Here is a 24,644-nt window from a genome sequence, read left to right on the forward strand (position 1 = left end):
GTTTCTTTTCTCTTATAGGTTACTACAAAATATTGAATATAGTTCCCTGTACTATACAGTAGGACCTTGTTGGTTATCTATTTTATATACCATAGTGTGTATATGTCAATCCCAAACTCCCAATTTATCCCTACCCCCCCACCACCTTTCCCCTTTGATAACCATGAGTTTGTTTTCTAAGTCTGTAAGTCTGTTTCTGCTTTGTAATTAAGCGATATTGTATTATATTTCTCTTTCTCTGTCTGACCTACTTCACTTAGTATGATAATCTCCAGGTCCATCCATGTTGCTGCAAATGGCTATATTTCTTTCTTTTTAATGACTAAGATTCCGACCTCTTTTTCTAGCTTCTTCCATGTTCAGTTGGCTTCAGCCACAGTGGCCTCCTTGCAGTCCGTTGACCACACCAGCCTAATCCTTGTTGGGACGATGTTTGGTCTTCCTGCTGACTTTCCCACCAGATGCCCACATGGCTAATTTTCTCCTTTCCCTAGTCTCTACTCAACTGTCTCTTTATCATGGAGACCCTTCCTCACCATCCCAACTAATATATCTCTACCACCCCAACCTCTACAGTTCCCATTCTCCTCCCTCACTTTACTTCATTTCTTTTTTCCGTAACAGTAACATCACTTTCTATATTGTATGTGCATGTTATTGCCTGGCTTCCCTTTCTGGAAGGTGAACTCTAGGTGGGAAACCACTTTGCTCTGCTCACTGATCAATCCACATGTTCAGAACAGATAGATACTATAGGGCATTGGTTCATATTAAGCTCTTTATAAGTAGTTTTACAAATAAATACTGAACTCTTGGATGTATGGAAATAAAGTGAGAGAACTTTTTCTCAATCACATTGAGTTTTCAAATATTACTTAATTTAGGTAATTTATTTGCAAAAATATTACTAACTGAGTGAACTCATGTGTCAGTTACCACCTTCTTTCTAGTGGTTTGAATATAGGAAAGGGCTTTTAATGTCTGCCATGTCAGAAACTTGGAAGGGAAAACTACTTCCGTGCTTGGAACTGATCAGATCAAGGAGAAGAACAGACTATAATGTTTTACTGTTTTCCTGGCTTTATTTACTTTCTCTACTTTAAGAATGAGATCCCTCTATAAAATTCCCATCTTTCTCGCCTGTTTTAGTTTTTTGAAAAATGTAGAAGCCAGTCTGTGTGTGGGTCTCCAGGAAGAAATGATACTGTAAAAAGATGATGGAAATTAAGAGAAGGAATTGATGAGAAAAGAAAGGAGTGAATTTGGACCGAGACTTTGCCATGTATCAGGTTCTGGCCCCTGTACACGTGAAAGTTCTTATTCAAAATGGAAATGGATGAACTTGATTTTTAGACATCGAGTACATCCTAGAATATATGTTATGCATTCTCAACTGCAGTAAACAGTTCAGTTGTTCTATAACTACAATTACTCTCTGGTTGTTTTGAAGAATAAAGGTTGCAGACATGGTACTGGAAAAATCATTGGGGAAAATGTGTTCCCATAATTTAATACAGTGTTCTCTGTAATGTGATTTCAAAGCTAAACCATTTGTTTAGGAAGACTGGTCCCCATCTAATTCTGTGAGTAACTGTTTTAAACTCATTTTTTAGGCCAGAGCAGGAGAGGGAAGGACTTTAAGGAAATGATGACAACTTTTGTTAGTGACTGGCTAACTAGAGAGCAGTAGCAAAAATAAATAAAGTAGCAAAGTTGGACACACCTACATATGGGAATGTATGAACAGACAGCCACATACAATTACATTTGGTTTCCATTTTTCCAATTCTAACAGTATAATTTATAATGCTTCTTATTCTGCTATTTTACGCAACTACAAATGACTTTCGAGATCATTTGCTACATCGTAATCATTTGATAACCCATTTTTTGGCATTTCATTTTTTTTTTTTTTGGAACTCCTAAATCTTCCTTGCCTGTGGATGTAATCTAAGTGAAAAATGGTAAAATGTAAAATGTAAAAGATAGAAAACAAAATTTTCTGGCTTTCAAGGCTTTGAAGAAGAAAATTATTAATTGAACGTTGATCTTATCACAATGTAAGGGTTAACTATCCTTGCTTTAAAAATATATACACTGGAAATTGAAATAAATTACGAAGACAAATTATTTTTATTAAAAATTTCTTCTTTAAACAAATGATCTCTGCGGATGCTCGATTTCCTCCATTTATCTCAAACACTTGCGAGAAGGAAATCAGTTTCTCTACTGAAATAGTCATGTGGTTTGTCCTAAGAATGTTATTTATGCAAGGTCAGATTTTACTCTGAAAATTATAATCAAGGGTATGCAATAACACTTTGGTTATGAAACAGAAAAAGTATCAGCATTAATGTCAACATAAGGAAATTATGTGAATGTTGATTTGCGTAGTATGTCTTAAAAGAATCTTCATTCACAGTTAAATACCTCAGACCTTTGATAGATGTATGCTTTCGGTACTTGTCTATTTATCACTGTGTACTTTAGACTAAACTAATTTTACTGTACTTAAGAATTCCAAACTTTTTTTTTTTAACATCTTTATTGGAGTATAATTGCTTTACAATGGTGTGTTAGTTTCTGCTGTATAACAAAGTGAATCAGCTATACATATACATCTATCCCCATATCTCCTCCCTCTTGTGTCTCCCTCCCACCCTCCCTATCCCACCTCCAAACTTCTTAATTAAAAAAATTGAATTAGTCTTAAATGTTTGTTTTGTTACTTATTAGCTGTCAGACTATGAGAAATTTAACCTTCTGAGTCTGTTTCCCTATTACAAAGGGTTGCTATGGTCACTGACACCCATAAAAGGGATGGTCAGCAATAGGTGCCCAGGTCAGGGGTGGTCAGTGATGGGATTTTACAGATGGTCAGTGATGGTCTTGTTAAGGGCGGTTAGCGATGCCCATGTCAGGGAAAGTCAGCAATGGCCGTGACAGGGATAGTCTGCAATCTCTGGACAGAGATGGTCGGTGATGGCCATATCAGGAATGGTTAATGAGACCCAGGTCAGAGATGGTGAGCAGTGCCTGTTGGTCATGCCATGACGGGTCCACAGTCCACGCTGAACTGTCTGGAACTTACTTGGAGGAAAGAAACTCTTCTAGACACTAGGTATGCTATCCCAAATTTTCTCCACATGCTGGATGCACAGGTAAATTCTGGATTCCCAAAAGCCTTTTTGCATAAAGCTTGCTTAAGGTTTGCTAACCAGAAATGCCAGTCCTGGTTCATCAGTCATCAGGATGACGTCAGAATTTTTTTAAGTCATATTTAAGGGTATGACATAAAAACTACTGCCAAATTTGAAATAATTAGAAATAAGTTCCAATTGTAGATAAAATAATACAAGTTGCCAAATGCAACGCTGTTTATTTAAAATCAACACATATATTTAATGTTAAATAAAATCAGCACAATTTTTAAAAAGGCACATCATTTAGTTTCACTGGTTTACACATTTAACAGGTCTGTTTACCTCTCATATGCAATTTTTTAATGAAAAAAGGATAATGTGAACAAATACAAAGCATGTTGCTTTCTTGGCTTCATGATTTCAAATTTTCAGTGATTCAGAGATGCAAAATTGTAAACAAACAAAAAAAACCACAGATATACCAATATTATAAATGCTATTTTACAGAGGGTTTTATATACACTATGCTTTGTCCTTAGAAATAATTTACTTACATCATACACTGAAACATAAAATTAATTATAATTGCTACAAATATTTATAATGCTGCCATGCATTAATAATTTAATAACATGAAAAAACTAATTTTATTTGTTATATTGGCAGAAAAATGTCACAGACACTTAATTCCCACAAAGAATTTTTTTTTCCCTAATCTTGGGTCTAGCATTCAATGACATGGAGATGATTTGTAGTATATATTTTTGCCTTTTAGGGCTGTTAAACGTTATAACCTTGTATTTAGCTTTGCTTCATTAAATATGTATGCTTTTAGCAATCTGATTCCTAATATACGTCACTGACATTGTGCAGTTACAGCAGTTCTGTTCCCTCTAATGGGTCTGTAACAGCAATGCCACCAAAAGAAGTCTGGGAAGAAGCACAGAATGCTAAAAATAACCACAGTGCGCCAGATTTGGTGAAGTGATAGCCCAATAATATATAATGTGGAAAAGCTACTAACAGTCTGGAATGTGATACCAGATTTTTCAAGCAAGCGAAATATTGAAATTTATTTTCATTTAAACAGCAACAGAAAGCAGAAAACTGCAGCAAAGCAAGCTATTAGGTCAATGCAATGTCACGGTGAATGCAGCCAACACTTGCGTCCCACTGTCAAGCATCATTAGATCTGGATGAGCAATTTTCCTCTGTGATGATATTATTCTGAAGAATCATAGGTCCAGGGACTTGCGGAGTATTAGATGCATATATGTATGTGTTTAAATATATATATATCTATAATATTTATATACTCATATATATGTATATATAAATAAATTTATATTATATGTGCATTATGAATATATATGCATATATCTTATATTTACACACATAATTATAAATATTTTCTCCTGGCAAATCGATACCAGGTGGATTGGCAGAAAAGAAGTATCTCCATTGTCCCCCATATATATTCCTTGCATTTGATGAATCTATGTTGACAAGGATAATTATGTGTCACATACTGTTTCTGGAACCAAAATGTACTGGTCAGGAAAAGCAAGTGCAAGTTTCAGGGGCTTTTGTTGACTTCTTTTCTCTCGTCTTTGTACTTGAATCGTTGAACTTTTCCAATGTGTCACGAGCTGCCAGCAGCTACCTGACATGTCAAGATCGATTGTGATAAAGTGTGCAGGCATCACCACTCCACGCACTGTTTAGTACACAGTGAGGCCCCGCATAGCCAGGAAACAGAAGTTCATTTCCCTGGGAGCATTGCATTTACCCATAGTGCTGTGCAGGAGCTCATCATGGTTAACTGTTAGTTAACATGGTTAACTAGAGCCTAGTCAGAAATACTTAAAAGTAATTTTTTTTTTTAATCTTCAAGTCTTTGCAGAGGGCCCATATGTGTTTTTCTGTTTTGTTTTTTTTTTTTAATTTTTATTTATTTATGGCTGTGTTGGGTCTTCGTTTCTGTGCAAGGGCTTTTTCTAGTTGCGGCAAGCGGGGGCCACTCTTCATCGCGGTGCGTGGGCCTCTCACCGTCACGGCCTCTCTTGTTGCAGAGCACAGGCTCCAGACGCGCAGGCTCAGTAGTTGTGGCTCACGGGCCTAGTTGCTCCGCGGCATGTGGGATCTTCCCAGCCCAGGGCTCGAACCCGTGTCCCCTGCATTGGCAGGCAGACTCTCAACCACTGCGCCACCAGGGAAGCCCTCTTAAAAGTAATTTTGTCTTTAGAAAAAATATAAGCTTTATTCAATTGATCATAGGCTAGACTTTTTTTTTTTTAATTGATTTGTTGAAATGTATCCTTTAGGTTAGTTCTCTAAATTTACCACCCACATTGTAGAAAGTCTGACTATTGCAGCCATTTTTATTGCAAGTCTTCTTTTTAATCATGGGATATTGTAAAAAAGAAACAGATTCTAATCCTAGTTTTTCCATCAACAACAAGTGTGACTTTACAAAAACCATATAACTTTTCAGGACCTTAGATTCTCATGTACAATATGAGTGTGATAGAGTTGATTGTCAATTTGTTCTCATTGTTAAACTGCATAATAAAGTTTCTAAGAAGGCTGGTGTGGATACTCTAAACAATGCAAATTATTTTATACAAAGAAAAGGTGTGGAGACTCTTTACCCTGCTTGCTTAGTCTACCCTCTACCCTTGACTTGTGGGTTATAGGAGGTTCATTGTGGAGAACTGGAAAACTGCACATTATGGGCTTCAAGAACCTTTGCCTACTCCCCAATTTTTATTCTCAAATTTTTGCAAATATCCCCAGGCCTTTGTGCAGAGCTGATTAAAAGCTGTTTTTTGACAGAGTGATTTTGTACATGTAGACACAGTTTATGAACTTTGATTATTCCTAAATCAAAGATTGAGTTAGCCAAAAATATGTAAAATATATAGGATAATTTCTTTTCAAAAGGAATACATGTTTTACCAAAATTATAATTTAAGGGGGATGAATTATATAATTATATAAATAATTTGATTAAGTCAACCCAGCCAAATATCACAGTACAATCTTTTTTTGGTTACTTTGAGGATTTTTAATTATTACTTTATATATTCTTAAAAATTTAGATATATTGTAAGGAAAGGACAAAATTCAGATAACATAAACCTCACATAACTCACGAGCCAAAATACAATAGAATTGTCAAAAATATCTAGCTACAAAGAAATACTAATAGAGTGATATTTATCATATTGTCATCAGCAAAGTTCCTTCTGACACATACTCTTGATTCCATTTCCTTACCAGAAGAGAGGAGGTATAATTTGAAAATTAGTTTGACTTTCAATTATTATGGGTGCTATTTTAAATCATTAGTATTTTTTAATTAAAAGAAACATGAAATTTTATACAAACAGATTAAATGATTTGCATAAGGTATTGAAAATCAGTTAATTTCAGCACCAAGGGAATAGGGCATTTTTTTTTCTTACCCCAACTAAGGCACCACCATGCATTTCTTGTTTTATATTAAATATGCCTCTAATTAAAAATATATGATAATAGTCCTGCCTATAAAAGCATTTTAGGATTGTTAACATCATCTCCAAATTTCAGTCTTTTCTCTTTGCCTCTCAAAAAGCGATATGATTCTCAAAATCACATTGGGAGGGCCAGAACATTTATTCAGATGATCTTGAGACATCTACCATATTCTGATGTTGGTTTTTTGAATCTGTAAATAAGAACTCACATTCACAAGTTTTGAAAGGTAGACACAATGCTATATAGTAAAGTATATCAGTAAGTTGATAATGGCGCATTCAAAAGTAACAGCTGGAATACAAAACAGCTAGAAAAAAACAAGATATTTACCTCTATTATCTTGGCCTTTCCTTACTCCCAAAAACTGAAAGTCATCTGCAAAGGAGATTTCAATTTGTGCCATCTTTCTGAATCATTTATAAAACCCCTAAATAATATCAGCCTTGGCAATGGTCACTGTTCCACCACCTTGTTTACACCAGGATTCTCCAGTTGTCCCTCTTTGTAATTTAAATTCATAACCTTACTCTATGAAAAGCCAACAATCCATTAAGACAGACCAGTATTTCTTTTGCTCATCAAAGGAACCGGGCTTATTGCTGAGAAGGAATATGCTTTTTTTGAGAATGTTCTTGCTGTTTTTATTCATGGTTGAAGAACAAGCAATCTGCTAAAAGCATTTGAAAAAATAAAGGGAAATAAAAGAAACAGCAACAATTCAGCTTTCTCGATATAATTAAATTGATTAAACATTTCACTTGGAAAGACTGACTCTTGAAAACAGGGCTAGTCCCTAGGTGGAACTAGAAAGCTGATTTTGATTTTGGGATCTAATTTTCTTAGCTCCGGTCATTTTTGGCTATTCAAATCCATACAAAACTGACAAATGTGGTTATGTTCTCACTTTTAGCTGCCACTTTTACCTATTCACACCCTCTTCACTTCAGTGAGTGGCTCCACGAAGGGTTTCACATAAAAGACTCAAGCTAGCCACATAGAACCTTAAAATCGTCTTACATTAAATTAGAATTTTTCTGTAAATTTTCTTCTGTTGGGCTCCAGCCTTAAAGAACCAGTTCTAAAGCTAATTTTAACAGATCCTCTATACGGTAATGCTTTTATATTTGTCCTATTAATTTATTTGTTGATTCCCTAGCATTCACTGTGCATTCTCTGTAGGCAATCGCTGTGTGCAGTGATAATGTTCTACCCACCAAGGTGTTTTGTCCGGTCTCTTCGGCTCCTGACATCAACTTCCCATCTGTGCCTATATTTCTTAACATCTCATCTATTTTCATCTCTGGCTGCCTGGTTTCTGACCTGGTTACCTGTCTTGCTCTTGACAGGTGGTAAATGAACTCATTCTGAACCTCCCATGATCTGTTTCATGTCCTTGCTCTGACTTTGGATAAATGGATGCAGGTCTGCAATGAAGTACCCCTAGTTCCACAGTCAAACTCTTCTTAGACCTTGACGTTTCTCTGGGCTGGAGCCATACCAGAAACATTCTTCATCCCCACCACCACCCCCAGTGCCCGTTCCCTAGCCTTATCTGATTGCTCAGAGTTCTAGCTCTTTCCTTAAAATTAAAGCCTATTATCCAAATACTGATCATTTAAGTGTGATTAATTAGGCAGAAATGCATTTAGAAAAAATATACAATATGTTTAATTCAGTCATTAAGGAGCATGTATTCAGAGTTATTTGCTAGGCACTGTGCAATGTACAGTATGAAATAGGCATGTTTGATAGAAAAGAAACAATTCTTTTCACACTGTTCCTCATATATTTTTATAGTTGTGTATGATTGGTCATGAGAAATGCTTGCCAAATATAAACATTTTAGATGTTTAAAGCCTGAGAGCTTCAGCAGACTGTAAAAAATAAGGTTATGTCATCATCTGGTCCCCAACCTTTATGTGAATAAATCTGATGGGTGAATGAATATTATACATTTTAGTTTGATTCTGCAGCTCATTGGTAGAAAAGAACGGTGGATGAAAAAGATTCCATCTCTCCGCTTGTAGTCAGTCACTCTCATTTAGAGAGACAGAAGAGGTATGGTGAAAAATTTATTTCAGCCAGTCGCATTATGAGCCAAAGGGTATGCCAATTAGTAATGCAAATAAGTAGTTTTGGCATCTTCCAATATTCAGTGATATAGATTAGCACATTTTCCCTAAAAATTAATTCTGTGATACATGCAGAAAACCTTCCTTAATCCATATCAAAACAAGGGAATCAAAGGTTTAATTACCTTATTTTAAGAGGTATTGTTAGGATGTAAGTATTGTGCCTCTAACGTCAAGGCAGCAAAATCTCATGGAGGATGATAAAGATAAGAGAAGAATTAAGAGATAAAAGTTCGATGGGGAGCAGGAGACTGGTCTCAAAAGTCTGTCTGAGAAGTTTAAACTTTATTTAGTGAAAAATGGAAAATTTTGAACACAGAAAGTTTATAATGAAAGTTTCATTAAATTTAATCACTGTGACAAGTTTGTTTTATCCCCACTTTATAAGTGAGAACGTTGAAGTTTAAGATTATACAGTATAACCAAGGTCACACAAATAGGAACCAGCAGATGGAGAATTCAAACATAAGTCTGTCTGACACATCTGTTTCTCCTTGGCCAAAGTTGAAGATACAGGAAACATACAGGGCTGGAGAGGGGGGATGGATGGGAGAGACATTTTAAGGAGAGGTGAACAGATTTAGTCATTATAGACATACAAGCTAATACAGAAAGAGGAAGTTAAAAACTGATCCTATATTTTGAGATCAGGACAATATATCGCTGATATAAATTGGCAGGTTTATAACATTGCTGATATAAATTGGCAGGTTTTTAACATTTCAGAAACAAAGTCTGGCATGACAAACCAATCTGGTGCAATGTTGTTGTTTTTTTAATTATTAAAAAGAATGATCCAAGACATCATGTTGACTGAACATGTTTACTGTATTAAAAGTGGCCAATATTTAGGTGGCATCGTGTTTTAATTTACAAAGTCCTTTGTATGAATTATCCTATTTGATTTCTCACAACTTCAGAAAATAAGTTCTACTGTTGCAGAGGAAGAAATTAAGGCTTAGAGAGGAGATATAACTTGCTGAATGTGATACAGTGAATGCATGATGAAGATGGGGCATGAATTTATGTATTTTGATTCCAAATCCTGCATACCAGGAGGTTCTTAGGATGTGATAAATAGTCATAAACACTTTTAACTTCCTTGAATCAAATGGAATACGCATAAATCTCAAACTAAATAGAACTAGTTATCAATCTATTGAAGTGCAGCAAGGGAGATTCAGATAAGCTTAGGGCATGATTTCTAGTGCAGCAAAGATATAAATACCTTACTAAGTAAGGTAGAATAGCCTTATCTTCTGAAATATGAATAAGGCAGATATTTCTCTGCCTTGGCAAGATTACCTGTGGCCCTTTTAAAGGCTGTGAAGGTGGTCTGATGATGAACTTGGAGATCCAGTTCTGCATTCTAAATATGTTACATAGAAAGGAAATTTAATTATAGTCCTCAAATCATATCTTCTTCAATTTTTTAAATTCTGTGATACTGAATAAAGTAGACAGTCTTACTCCAAAATGGCCAAAGGACTCTCTCGTTTTCTATTTGAGGTGGAATTTGAAGGTTTCCATGACTGCAACTTTCTACTTTCATTTCATCCCTTGTGCTTTTCTGTTTTTACATTTTGAGAATACAGAAAACCCTGTAAAGATTTTTCCTGTAGCAAACCTGTAAGGATCGGTGTCTACCACATACAGAAGCACAACATGTGTATTCACACCCCTGCCTTATCAAAAAGGACATGTCTTTAGGACAACGACCACTGCTCATACAAGAAAAAGTAGTTTCCTTGAGAATCTCTGCATTTGGTCTTCTGGGGTAATAGCTGACAAATGAAGATCATTTAAGAAAACAACAGTAAAACAGCAAACTTTTATTTAGCAATTTTATGCACAATAATTAGCAGATATTATGTATTAGGTGCAATATTAATTTTTAATTTCTCCAGTAAAATGGAGAAAAGTAATATGTTTTGACAAACAAGCCAATCGATCTTAGGGGAAAAATAAATCTTTGCAATCACTCTATACTTCACAGAGACTAGTGGGATGAAAGAAGAGAAAGACCAAACTTCCAAAGGCTCTGATTGGTTCCCCCAGTTGCTAACAGTTGAAAGAGATGATCATTTAGGACAGCAAATTAATGAGGTTTTAGATACAGTGGTAATTGTTATGTACTGAGCTTAAAGGGAAGCAGCTAGAAAGAGGAACACATTCTTACAGAAAGAATAGGGTGACTCAAAACAGTTCTCATAACTTCTCAGTCTCCCCACTTTTAGATAATTATTCACTGCATCAAAGATGGCTGGGATAAATTGCCTTGTAGAGGAAAATCAATGGTAATGCATTGGATAATGAGTTTTGGAACAGGAAAGCCCATGCAGGAACCTGTGGATCTGCAGGCCTGGGAAACTGGTTAAACATCAAGTCCCCTGACCCTTGCCAGAATTCCAGCAGATTTCCAAGACTTTGAATTTCAAAGATCAACTCACCTCAACACGCACAAGGGTTTGTATTTGCATTATATCTGCTCTTCAAACAATCCTAAAACTTGGGAATACTATTCCCATTTTACGTACCAGGAAATTGAGGAAGTCACGTAAAAAATACATTCATGAATTAAAATCAGAGAAAATGAAAAGAAGGGATAATTATTGCAAAATTTGTGAACAGGTCTCAGTGGTTGGTGGAATTTCATGGAAAGGTAGAAGCATGGAATAAACATGGTTTATTTCAACCAAGGAATAAAAGTTTGAATTATGCTGTACACCTTAAATGTATACAGTATGTTTGTCAATTATATTTCAATAAAACTGGCAGGAAAAATAAGTTTGAAAAGCAAAATTTTCCCATATTTTCCCCAGTGTATCTGCTTATCCTTTTCTAATCACCTAATTACCTGCCAGCAATAATCAAAAAAAGTTTATGAAAGGGACATTTGTCAATTCGTTTGATTTTAAAGAAACCTATTATAACATTGTGTGATATGTACAAATAGCGATTACACTTTTTAAACATTATTATTTGATTTAAAAAGTGCATTTAAAAAAATATAAACCTCATCAGTTAGTTAAAATGTATAAATATATACATTTTAAGTTGTCAGACTTTATATACTGTTTTTTTAAAATTTCATGTATGCCATTAATTCATACTTAATAACTAAGTAGTAATTGTTTACCCATGGTTTTAAATAATATCCTACAAAAACTTTAAAATGGATATATAGCATCCCCTTTTTTGTGCTATAATTTATTTAGGCAAACCTTTATAATTTAATATGTAAATTGTTTTCAATGCTTGAATATTTTAAATAACATATTGATTTTAAATTTTCCTTAAATATTAAAAATGGAATTTGGCAGAAAAATGTACATATTTTTAAGGCTTTTGATACATTTTTCCAATTGCTCACCATGAAGAACCAATTTAAACCTTAAGGTATATATGAGAGGCTGTATTTTCCCCCAGCCTTGTAAATACTGAATAATGCATTTTAAGTTCCCATCTTATAGGTAAGATAAAATTTGACTGTTGCATTAACTTGTATTTGTTGTTTATTCGCCTACACTTTCTTAGGCTCGATTTTCTAATGATGTATTCCATTAGTTAATATTAGGAGATACTTATAAATTAAATATTAATGTTCCAGCTATATATTACAAATTATGTGTTTGTCTGTAGTTTAGCTTCTTTACCATGGAGAAAATTCATGCTATGTGGTCAGATTTATTGCTCTTTCCCTTACTTTCTGTCTTTGCATGTGTGCTTCCATAGGCTTCCTTTATGCCAACAGTATATATTCACTTCTGTTTTATTTCAGTAGTTCTGTGGTTTAATTCATCTGGATTTTATTACGATGCATGTTGTGAGGTAGGGGTTTAACTTTATTTCCTTTTCCACATGGTTAGCCAATTGGCCCAGTACCATCTGTTAACCAACGTATCCTTCTTTCCCTTGATGCAAAATGTGATCTTCATCACATTACCTTCAAGTACACATCGAACATATGTCTGCCGTGCTTGTGGGCTCCTTTTCCGTGCCGTTCATCCTTCTGTGTCATCCTGCAAACAGGCCTGACATCTTAACCACAGGGCAGGCCGGAAGACATATGACACAGGAAGTTTCCTAGCAGTGGAGCTGTGGGCAAAGTGGGGGGAGACGGATAATTGATGACGGGAAGTACTGCAGGGGGTTTCCTCTGAAAAGTGATAAGAAGTGAAAATCTCCAAGAAGTCAGAAACTCTCCTTTCCCTTGACACAAACTGCAACAGAAAAAAAATCTGCAGGAAGAAAGACATATCCAGAAGAGAAAAAAAATGAAAGAACGAGAAAGTCTATAGATTTTGCTTTCTCTTCCCTTCCTACAGTCTCCCTAGCTGAAAAAAAGTTTGCAGTGTCATTTTAAGCTTCAGAGTAAGTAATTGAAGTCAGAACATAGCTAAGAGCCCACCAGGCTAAGGAGGCACACAGAGCCACAGATTTGGAGCAAAGTATTCTTCAAAGCCAGGAGCAAGTTGTAGTAAATAGGAAAACCCTTCATTTCTTCCGTCATCCTTCAGTCACAGGGAAAGACTTCCCGAATTCTCCATTACAGCCACCAAAAATGTGGCTGTATTTTTCCATGAACCTGCTATGCACAAATATACGTTTCTAATCTACATTTTTCTAACATACATTTTTGCCAGGAATATTTGATGACATACGAAATGTTGGAGAGTTAAAGAGGTATAGGGAGAGTACTTTATTTCTATGTAATAGAAATTCTCATTTGCATCCTTGTATTACATTACAGTGGACATGAAAATGATTCCCTGGGCCACGTATGGCTGTGTAAGCAAGGGCAAATATCCCACGTGCATTTAAACAGGACCTGACCCCAGCCACACGATGTGTTTCATATAGCAAAAGCCTAATAAGATATGGTTACTACAATGTCCGTGTCTTTCCAGCTCCTGACATATATTTTTTTAACAAATACTTAACCTTTGAGAATAACTTCATGGCTGGGTTACTTGTTAGACTGATGTCTTGGAAAGATGCTGCCTGTATGAACATAGAAACTCTACCTATAAGCAAGCAAGTATAAATAATATTAATTCTTAAATGAGTCAAATCAGGGTTAGTGTGTCTCTGCGCCATATGCTAAGGTAAATTAAATACAAATATTTCAACACCAGAAGGCCATGTCAGTGAACACTTCTCAGCAAGAAGCAAAGTTGAATCCACAGAGAATTCATCAAGAAACGTGTTGAGGCCTCACACAAGCTTTCAAACTATCTTCACGAGAAGAGGGTGTTTTTATTGTGTGGTTTTCACTTGGGATGCAGAATGCCTGGCTTGGTGCCAAGACTACCTCACAGTTACCCACAGAACAAGGGGGAAAAGCCAGCCACAAGGAGGAGGTGACACCTTCAGCAGGTCTGGAAACTTGCACCAGGTTTGTACAGCAAGAGAGGCAGGACTGGTCCCAGAGCTCCTTGCAAAGCAGCCCGTGAGGATGAGCTCATTTGTCTGGAGTAAATTACTTCCCCTCTCCAAGGGTTCACAGGCTTACTGCTATCTTAGTGCTGTTAGTCACATGCTTTCAGAATCATTAAGAACTGATTTCGATTTTCTTTCACTTAATCATAGCCATATTTTTAATTGTCTTTAATGGTTTGAATAGGACTGGTACTCTTTCTTTCTGTAATCCAAAAGATAGCTTTGCCTTTTATTTCTTTTCTGTTTTATTGAGGTATAAATGACAAATAAAGTTGTAAGATATTTAAAGTGTAGAGTGTGATGATCTGTTATACGTATACCTTGTGAAAGGACGCCTCTCCACTGAATTAATTAGCACATCTATCACCTCACATATTTACCTCTTTTGTTGGTTTGTTTGGTGTGAACATTTAATTCCTTCTCTCTTGGCAAATTTCAATTATCAAATACAGTGTTATTAACTATAGTCACCATGTTATACATTCACTCGGACTTTATTCATCTTAGAGCTGAAAGTTTGTACCCTTTTACCAACCTCTCCCTATTTCTCCCACACCCAGGCAACCATTTTTCTACTTTGCCCTTCCTATGAGTTCAACCTTTTTTTTTTAAGATTGCATATATAAGTGACACCATCCAGTATTTATTTTTCTCCATCTGACTTATTTCACTCAGCATAATGCCCTCTGGTTTCATTCATGTTGTCGCAAATGACAGGATTTCCTTCTTTTAAAAGATTGAATAATATTCCATTGAATATAGGCCATTCCATATATATATACACAATGAACTATATACAATGGAACATATGTATACATTTTCTTGATCCATTCATTCACTGACAGACCCATAGGCTATTATTTCCGTACCTTGGCTATTGTGAATAACACTTCTGTGTACAACAGGAATATAGATATCCTTTTCAGATAATGATTTCATTTTTCTTCAGCATATACCCAGGAGTGGGATTGCTGGATCATATGGTAGTTCTGTTTTTAACTTCTTGAGAAACTTCCATAATGATTTCCATAGTGGCTGCACCAGTTTGCATTCCCACCAGCAGGGCATAAGGGTTGCCTTTTCTCCACATCCTTGCCAGCACTGGTTTTCTATTCTTTTTGAGAATAGACATCCTAGCAGGTGTGAGGTGATATCTCATTGTGGTTTTGATTTGCATTTCTCTGATGATTAGCGATGCACCTTTTTAGGTACCTGCTGGGAATTTGTATGTCTTCTTTGGAAACATGTCTATTCAGATCCTTTGCCCATGTTTTAATTGAGGTATGTGTGTTTTTGCTGTTGATTTGTATGAGTTCCTTGTATATTTCAGGTATTAACTCCATATCAGATATGAATATTCTTACTCAAGCTATTATAAAATATAATTCCATTTAATATAATTTTAAAATTCACCTAATATGTGTTGGGAATTCTAGCACATTAAAAATCTACTGCAAAACAGATAAATGCTTTCATAAGATGGAATCACTGACGTGATAAAAAAAAAATTGATGGCAAGTATCTCAGTTATCCTACGATGTTAGGAATGTTTTTCTCACATTTCCCAGTATTCCACTGACCGATTTTATTGCAACAAATCTGCTGGAATAAGAACTTTGTTCTTAAGTACTGATTTGACAGATTAAGTATTGTAAAGGGCTATACACATGTGTTGTTCTCGGGGATGCAGTTTGCGAGTCCTACCCAAGCACAACTAATTTAAAACATTTTAACAGGATTTCCAGGTGAAAAATTCAGACTTCTGAGACAATCTGTGATGAAACATAAAAGAGAACTAGGGATAGGGAAGAGAATGTGCAAGAAACCTGGAGGATAGTGAGTTAGCTGGACCTGCCAGAGCAGGAAGAACGTCTCTGTGGTTTATGTAGGGGGTTATTTTAACTCTTGCTGGGGGTCCTACATGTAATGATACAAACAGACCATTGGAACAGAATAAACTGTCCAGATATAGACTACACATTTATGGACAACTAATTTTCAACAAAGGCACAAAGGCAGCTGGGTGGAGAAAAGACAGTCTTTAAATAAATGGGGCTTGAATAATTGTAAATCTATTAGCCAAAAAAAATATCTATCAATACCTTGCACTTGATAGACAAGTTAACTGTAAATATAAAACCTAAAACTCTAAATCTTCTAGAAGAAAATATGTGAGAAAAGCGTTCGTAACTTGGATGAGGCAATCATTTCTTAGATACCACGCCAAGGACCAGAAAAAGAAGAACAGTGATGAATTGAACTTCATCAAAATTAAAAACTTCTGACTCTGAAGAAAATGTAGGGAAAGCCACAGAGTAGGAGAACATGTTTATCAATCACGTAACTGACAGATGGCTTATACCCATAATATACAAAAAACTATCAAAACTCAACACTAAGAAAACAAACAACCCAATAAAAAATGGGCAAAAGATTTGAAGAGATCCATTACCAGAGAAGATATATGTATGGCCAACAACGCTATGAAAAGTTGGTAACCATCATTAGTCACTAAAATGCAAGTTAAGACCACAATGTGATATCACTCACTGCTTTTAGGGTGACTAAATTGTTTTTTAATGACCATACCAAATATTGGCAGAGATATGGAGGACCCGGAACTCTCATACCCTGGTAGTGGAAGTAAAGAATCATAGAAATACTTTGGAAAACAGGTTAGTAGTTTCTTAAAGGTTTAAACTACCATACGATTTAGTCATTTCATTCCTCAATACTTTTCTGAGAGAAATAAATGAAATAAATACATATATCCTTACGAATACTTATACTTTCTGTGTGTAAAATTCTTCATAGCAATTTTATTTGAAATAGCCCAAGACTCGAAACATCCTAACTCTTCATCATCAGATGAATGAATTAACAAACTATGATAACTATTCAGTAATAAAAAGAATAAACCAGGGATACATGCTACAAGGAGAATCAATCTCAAAATAATTATTCTGAATGAAAGAAGTCAACCCCCCACTCCCTATCCCCAACCTTCTCCCCACCCCAGAAAAAAAGGATGGAGGAGAGACAATCCAAAGAGTTGGTAGTAGGGAGGAATTACAAAAAACCATCAGGAATCTTTTGGGAGTGAAGACTATGTTCATTACCTTAATTATGGTGGAGTTTCATGACTTCATTTGTCTAAACACATACATACAATATATCAAAGTCTACATTTTAAACATGCACAGTTTATTATATCTCAATCTGTTAAACAAAGGTAGAAACTAGGTATTGGACTTCTTTCTGCAGGACTTTTTTTTCCTTACCTCCAGGGCACCATCCCCCATTTTCCCAGTCAGAGGCTGCTTCTTCATCCTCTGTGTGTTCATTTCATGTTGTGCACATCAGAACATGTCCAATAACCTTGTAATTATTTGCTCACATCTGTCTCTGCCCATTAGGGTAAAGCTCCTTAAATTCACAGGTCAAATTTTGTGCCTGTCATATAGATGTTCAGTGGATGGTGAATGAATGAATAATCAGTGACCCTGCCATTGAAAACGTATGTTGTTCCAGGACAGATAAACAAAAAAGGAAAGATAGACTAGCATTCCCTCCATGCTGGTTGTGGAGCAGGAGACTAAATGATGTTTGACTTTGCTAACTGATGACTAAAGAACAGGGCAAGTACTCTGGCAAATATTTAAATTCCAAGTGCAAATACCGGTGGGCTAGAAGAACTCTCCAGGCCAGCATGAGGGAACTTAACCAATGTAACAGGAGGTAATTAGGAAAGTAAACACTTTGGCAAAGGCTAAAGAAATATTCCAGAAAGATGAGCTTCTAAGGTCAAGTGCAGGAAATGTTGGCTTGTATATTTTAGCCAATGTGAAAAATATTTTAAATGTCCTTTCTAAGTAAACGTTCCTATGCTAAGCAAATACCCTGAATCACCCAAAAAGCCTTTGCAGTTGTGAGAATGATCGTTGTAATCAAAATCATATACATTTCTAGTCTATGTAAATGAAATTGAATTAGTGTGGAGTCTGTAAAAAAGCACGCACAATTCTAATCTTTATTTAATTTTCCAAATTAATTTCATTTTAACCTAATAACTTGTTTTTATATTTTCTTTGTTTATATCCCTTTTTGTACTTAATTACTGTTTATTACTTTCAGAGGAGATTTTGTAGGATGTTGTCTCTGGGCAAGAAGGGCTCATGCAGAATCAATCCCTGAGACAATGATTTGAGGCTGAGGTGTTCATTTGGGAGGAGAGTCTAGGAAATAGCAGTACTGAAGTGGGAAAGGGAGCAAATATAGAGATCATTCAGCAGCTGGTTACTGCCCAGGGCAACTGGAATTGCATTCTGTTGGGATCTCTGGGAGATAACATGGCAGACTTCAGACCCATCTCACCTGAGGGCTCAGAATGCTGGAGCATAATCCACCACTTCCTTCTGTCATTGGCTGAGGGCTGCTCCCAGGGGTATCAACTCTCTGTGCTTCCAGGCTGCTCTGTCGCAGCCATCACCAACTGTACAGCCAGTGTAATTCCTAGGAGAAGAGCCACAGGTGCTTGCAATCAGGAGTGGTCTTCATGTCCGGGAACAGAGTGCTGAGGGTCATGGTGGGTGGGTGGGTAATATAGGAAGGAGGCAGTGATAACATCTTGACTTAGCTATTGGGGGATTCCGAGCACAGGAGTGGTGTCTCAGTCTGTTCAGGCTGCTGTAACAAAGTACCACAAACTGGATGGCTTATAAAAAACAGAAACTTATTCCTCACAGTTCTGGAGGCTGAAGTTTGAGATCAGGGAGTCAACATGGTCTGGTGAGGGCCCTCTTCTGTCCCAGACTTCTCTTTGAATGCTCACGTGCTGGAAGGGGTGAGGCAGCTCTCGGGAGTCTTGCTTATAAGAGTGCTAATCCCACTTATAAGGGCCCCACCCTCATGACTTAAGCTCCTCCCAAAGGTCCCTCCTCCTACTGCCATGGCATTGGGATTTAGGATTTCAAAGTATGATTTTGGGGGGAACACAAACATTGAAACCACAGCAAGTGGCATGAACTGATTTGCATTTTTACAGCTTCCTCTGGCTACTGGGTTGAAAAGTCTGGGTGGGCAGGACATGGTGGTGAGAGTGGAAACAGGGAGCTATTTTGGGGACTACTGCCGTCATCCTACCAGCAAAGCATGGGCTTGAATTAATGCAGTAATGATAGTGAGAAGTGGGAATACAGATGCATGATGAAAGGAAGCTAATGGGATTTGTTTATGAAATAATTATGGAATGAAGAGAAAAGAAAACCATCAAAGATGTCTCCAAGGGTTTTTAACCCGGGAAATGGAAGAATGAAGTTGTCATTTACTGAGAGGAGAAAGATTGCAAGATGAGCTTTTTTTAAGAAAAAAATGTGAAAACAAGAATCTTGAGTCTTAAATATCTCTAAAAAGTAGATATTGTTATTCCCACTTTGTAGATGAGAAAGATGTTCTCAGAAATACTGAGAGTTAGCTGGGTGATCTTAATTATATTAGTGCTGTCAAAGGAGGACAATCATGTCCATTTACAGGGTAGTGAAGAGTAAAATATATATTAAGTGCCTAGTACACAATAGTACGTGCCCAATAAATAATGGTAACCTTACTCTTAGCACATTTGCAATATTTTATGCTTGAATTTATATTTAGAACTTATGTTCATTCTTATTCACAATTTTTAATGTTCAGTAAGTTTCTCAAAACAAAAATATCATTCAACAAAATGAAATAGACATCTATCAAGAAGGCTACAGGTTAACTTAAAGTAATTAGGGTTTTACTGGCAATGTAAATAAAATTTCAAGTAAATGTGTATTCTTTGTAGTAAAAGCAAATTAATTTTAGTAAACCATTAAGGCAAAATATACATTGGTCACATTATAAAAAAAGAGCCATAAATAAGGAATTTTTGTCACTTTTCAAGAAAACTGAGACTACTAAGTGCTGTCATTAGTAGCCTCAATGTTTTAATAGTTCCAAATATATTCATCTCTAAATTATTCAGTGCCTGATTAGGCAATGTTCTGGTTACCTGGGCTACTCTGTTCTCCATGTTATTCTATGGGGTGTTTAAGCACTATCTCTAAGTTTACCACCCAACCCCTTAATAGCTGAGGGCAGAGAAAATGACACTGGAACATCTGGATAATTGTAATTGTTTTATTAATCTGTGTATAGACAATAGGTTGATACAAATGCCCTAAGATTTTTAAAGGTTACTGTAGAAATTATGAAAGTTAAAGCCAGCTATATTTTAAAATTATGATTTGAAACATAAAGCAGTGTCTTTGAACATCAGATGAGTTATAAAGTATGCCATATCTCAAGCACAAGTATTAGTATATGATATAAATCATGAAAAATGAGTAGTCATTTCTAGAAATCATGCATATCCTTAAAAGTCCAATATTCAGTAGTAAAAAAAAACATTAAAATATCTATACACTTAAGGAATTTAGAACTGATTCGATGTATAAATAATATAGATATTTAACAGGATTCACACACTTTTACCCCTGGAACAAAAAGTTGTAATAGCTACAATATATGTTACAAACCATATAGAGCACAAAGCAGAAACTTTATAAACTTTAGTTCACTTCCCTTTCCTTATACGATATCCCTTTTTATCAGTTCTGCTTGTCCCACCTGAAATACATCTCTTAATACGATGTCAGAAGTTACACATTAACAGAAAACTCAAGTATATGTTTTCTTTCCTTTTCACACCAGAACAAGAGAACTCAAAATATAGATCACGGGCTTCCCTGGTGGCGCAGTGGTTGAGAATCTGCCTGCCAATGTAGGGGACACGGGTTCGAGCCCTGGTCTGGGAAGATCCCACATGCCGCGGAGCAACTGGGCCCGTGAGCCACAATTACTGAGCCTGTGCGTCTGGAGCTTGTGCTCCGCAACGGGAGAGGCCACAATAGTGAGAGGCCCGCGCACCGCGATGAAGAGTGGCCCCCACTCGCCACAACTAGAGAAAGTCCTCGCACGAAACGAAGACCCAACACAGCCATAAATAAATAAATAAATAAATAATAAAATTAAAAAAAAATAAGAATGGGTTGCACCTTTAAAAAATATATATATATATAGATCACATACTTTGTAAGAATAATTCTTTCAAATAAATGCAACCCCCTCCCCTCTACAAGTAGTAACATTATTCATCATCAAAATGTGGGTAAAATTAAATTGAAAGCAACACAGCATAGGTTACTAAGAACACACTTTAGTCCATTATACCTATACAATTTTAAACAGAGTAATCTATTTTGTATTTTCTATTAACCAAGGATAAAGTAAGAGAAAAGAAGATATTAATGAATTATATTTTACTGTACTAATTTTCATGCTTGTTTTTATTAGAGGATAATTAGATATTCGTGTGACTTTCAAAAACTAAGTATTCTGTTATTAATTTTTTGCAAGGCGGCATCAGGCATTGATTGGGACAAATACCGGTTATTGAACATAAGCATTGCTATTTAGGAAACTTAGTTTGCAGAGACTTTTAGCATATTACAGTAAGTTTCGGTGACAAAATGGGAAGTGCTGGTAAAAATGCATCACTTTTGGCCTGCGTGTGCGTGTATGAGAGAGCAAGGGTGCAAGATGATGAAAGATACACAGCAAATTCAATAAAAGGCTGTTTATTTTAAATACTCCACTTATTACCATAGAGTAAATTAAGAAACATTGAAACAACCTAGCTGTTCTAACATCCTGCTTATCTTGCCATATTGTCTCAATATCACTTTCAAATAAAGATGTTTGAAATAGTGTCTTTAATATACACTTCTGATTTACCTAAATAGCTGCTGGCTTCAGAAGAACATTAATGCAAATCTAATGTACCTACTGGTATGATTAGCTGAATCAAATGATGGCATTTAAGTAACACCTAAATAATCTTAATTAGGATCTTCAACTCATCTTAGCACTTAGAACTCTACAGATGGATAGTCTTAATTATCAGCCTTTTGATTAGGATAACAGCCCTAATCAAGATGATGTGGGCCTGATAGACAGGGTATCAGTAAATTAATGACTGCTGTTAAGTAGGAGCATAGGCAAAAAAATAGAGCTGCTTTCTGTGAGAGGCAGAATGACGCATATGCTAAGGTAATAATATTGTCAGAAAAAATTAAAGACTCGTGGATTGGGATTACTGTTATTGTATCCAAATATACTTGAGCATTTATATTCAACATGACTATATAAACTTATTATTTACATGAAATTGAATGACTGCAGGTGATTTTACAAATGTTTCTTAAGTTTAGAATTGGTAACTTGGTAAAAGTTAATAGATTTGGTATGTGTGAATCAAAACTATTGGACATGCCTTTATTATGAAAGAAATCATGAGATGGTAATGTGAGAAGCAGGAAAATACAAAATATCTTTGTTCCTCCAGAAATAGTTTCTTTTCTGACTTTTAATTTGCCATATTACCAACTTCCTGAATAATAAGGCATAAAGCAGTACGCACAAGTGTTTTCTTGGAGTTGGACATGGTCTTCTTGGTTCCAAAGCTTTCCTTGTATTTAATAAAGGAAAAAACCAAGCAAGCATTGTATTTGCATTCTTTGTATTGGACTGTGAATTGATGTAGAATTGATGAAAAGAGGGCCTTCGTGTAGTTTCATTTTGCACTTCACCATCCCAGACCTTTAAAATGAAGGGTGCTAGGACACTTTAGCTTTTATCAGAAACTTTCCTCAAGGCTCTGTCGGTAGTCCTCCGTGTCTGGGCTCCAAGCCTCAACACTTCCACCTCCTCGACCCCTTCCTTCTTCTTTTTAAGACCTCTCCAGGCACTGTCCTCCTCTGCTTTTTTTGTAGCGATCTCCTCTCCTCCACTGTCTACCATGAATCCTGTTCAGAGAGAAGTGCGTCTTCAGGGGCACCTTTGCCTCTCGCTAAATATTTAAGTTTAGTTTCAGAATTTGTTATTTGCAACTGGGAAGTATTGGTAAATGTAACGCCAGGAATTAGATATACCATCCATCCCCTGCTCAGACCCATGAGACTCTGGTTTGGGTGCGAGTTAGTGAAGACAGCATAAACCTATTCTTACCCTAGAGGAGGAGAGAAGAAACACATTTATCTGTTTGGCATGAGATACATTGAAAATCCACTACATCAGTGGGACAATTAGGAATTCACCATGTTTGCAAACTGTATCAAATAATGTGTGTTTAATGATTTTGTGCTTACATGCCTTATCCTTGGAATAATAATAATAGTAATAATAATGATGATCATGATGATCTATACAATGATTATGTGTAACTGCCTCTCTTTCATCCAACACACACAGTGAAAGGCTTCACGCGAAGCCACAGGCACCTCACCTGAAAATTATTCCAGCCCTTGAGAAAGAAAAGCCATGCAAACATCTCCTTAAACTCACACGTTATTGCATATTCCGGAGTCTCCTACTTCTTTGACCAACATGCCTTTCATCTCATCAACTGGCTTCTCTTCATAAACCTAGCCCTTAAACATTTTTCAAAATTCTTCCCTAGATCATGTTCCTGCCATAAAACTCTGCTTTAATAATCTCATCCACTCCTAATCGTGGACATTTACTTCTGTATATATGATTATCTTCAACCCTGATTTGTTCCAGTTTTCTCAACCTATACGCTCAAATGCTTTGCAGATGTCCCCACCTGCGTGTAGTCTTGCAACTTCAAATGAAGCATGTCTGAATGTAAATGCATTCTCTTCCTTCTCACCTTTATGCCCTCATCATTCAAGCTCAGAATCTTGCAGGATTATTTGCTCTCTCCTTGTCCCTTGGGTGCAGTTGGTCACCAAGGTGTCCTAACTCTGCCTTATAAACATCTCTTGTGTCTGTTTCTTCTTTGTTTTTCCCACTGTTGATTGCTCATGCTCCGCCTTTTTCAAATCTTCATCTCATCACTAACAAGCTTTCCCACAGTCTTTTCTTCCCTGACCTACGAGTTCAACTATTACAAGTGGAATCAACCACCCCTTGGAGACCAGGATAGAAACTCTTCACAACGGGAGAAGTAAAGAACAAACATAACTGACTAAATCTAGTCCAACACCATCTGGAAACACTCACTTATCGCAATCCATTTGGCTATTGGAGGAGCTTTTCTCCCACATCGTCATTCCTGTATCTCTCTGGCTCTTCCTTGTCTGAATTTTTCTACCCATTTTCACTTCTGGAACTCACACCTAAACTTGGCATGCCCCTGCAGTGCTCAGCACTGCTTACTACTTGGTCTTTGAATTCCACTGCCCTCTCTGCTGTGTCTCCAAGTTTTTAGGGGCGTTTTCTACCGTCCACTTTAACTCTTGAGTTTCATTTGCTAGAGCTAAATTTGTTTCCAGGGGTTTCTCATTTCTGCCTATTGTTTCTCTTT

At 36.2% G+C, this 24,644-nt stretch overlaps 2 long non-coding RNA genes across 2 annotated transcripts in view; one reads left to right on the forward strand and one right to left on the reverse strand.

The window, feature by feature from the left end:
- LOC309616055 overlaps positions 1–24,644 on the reverse strand; it is an 874,860-nt gene that overhangs the window by 566,012 nt on the left and 284,204 nt on the right. The gene's annotated exons all lie outside the window — the stretch shown is intronic.
- Positions 8,424–16,543, forward strand: LOC309616048. The gene is made up of 2 exons (XR_014237236.1): positions 8,424–9,474; positions 9,505–16,543. It is a non-coding gene; the product is annotated as an uncharacterized lncRNA (long non-coding RNA).

This window comes from Balaenoptera borealis (assembly GCF_965194805.1).
Source record: "Balaenoptera borealis genome assembly, chromosome: 18".
NCBI classification, from domain to species: Eukaryota; Metazoa; Chordata; class Mammalia; order Artiodactyla; family Balaenopteridae; genus Balaenoptera; species Balaenoptera borealis.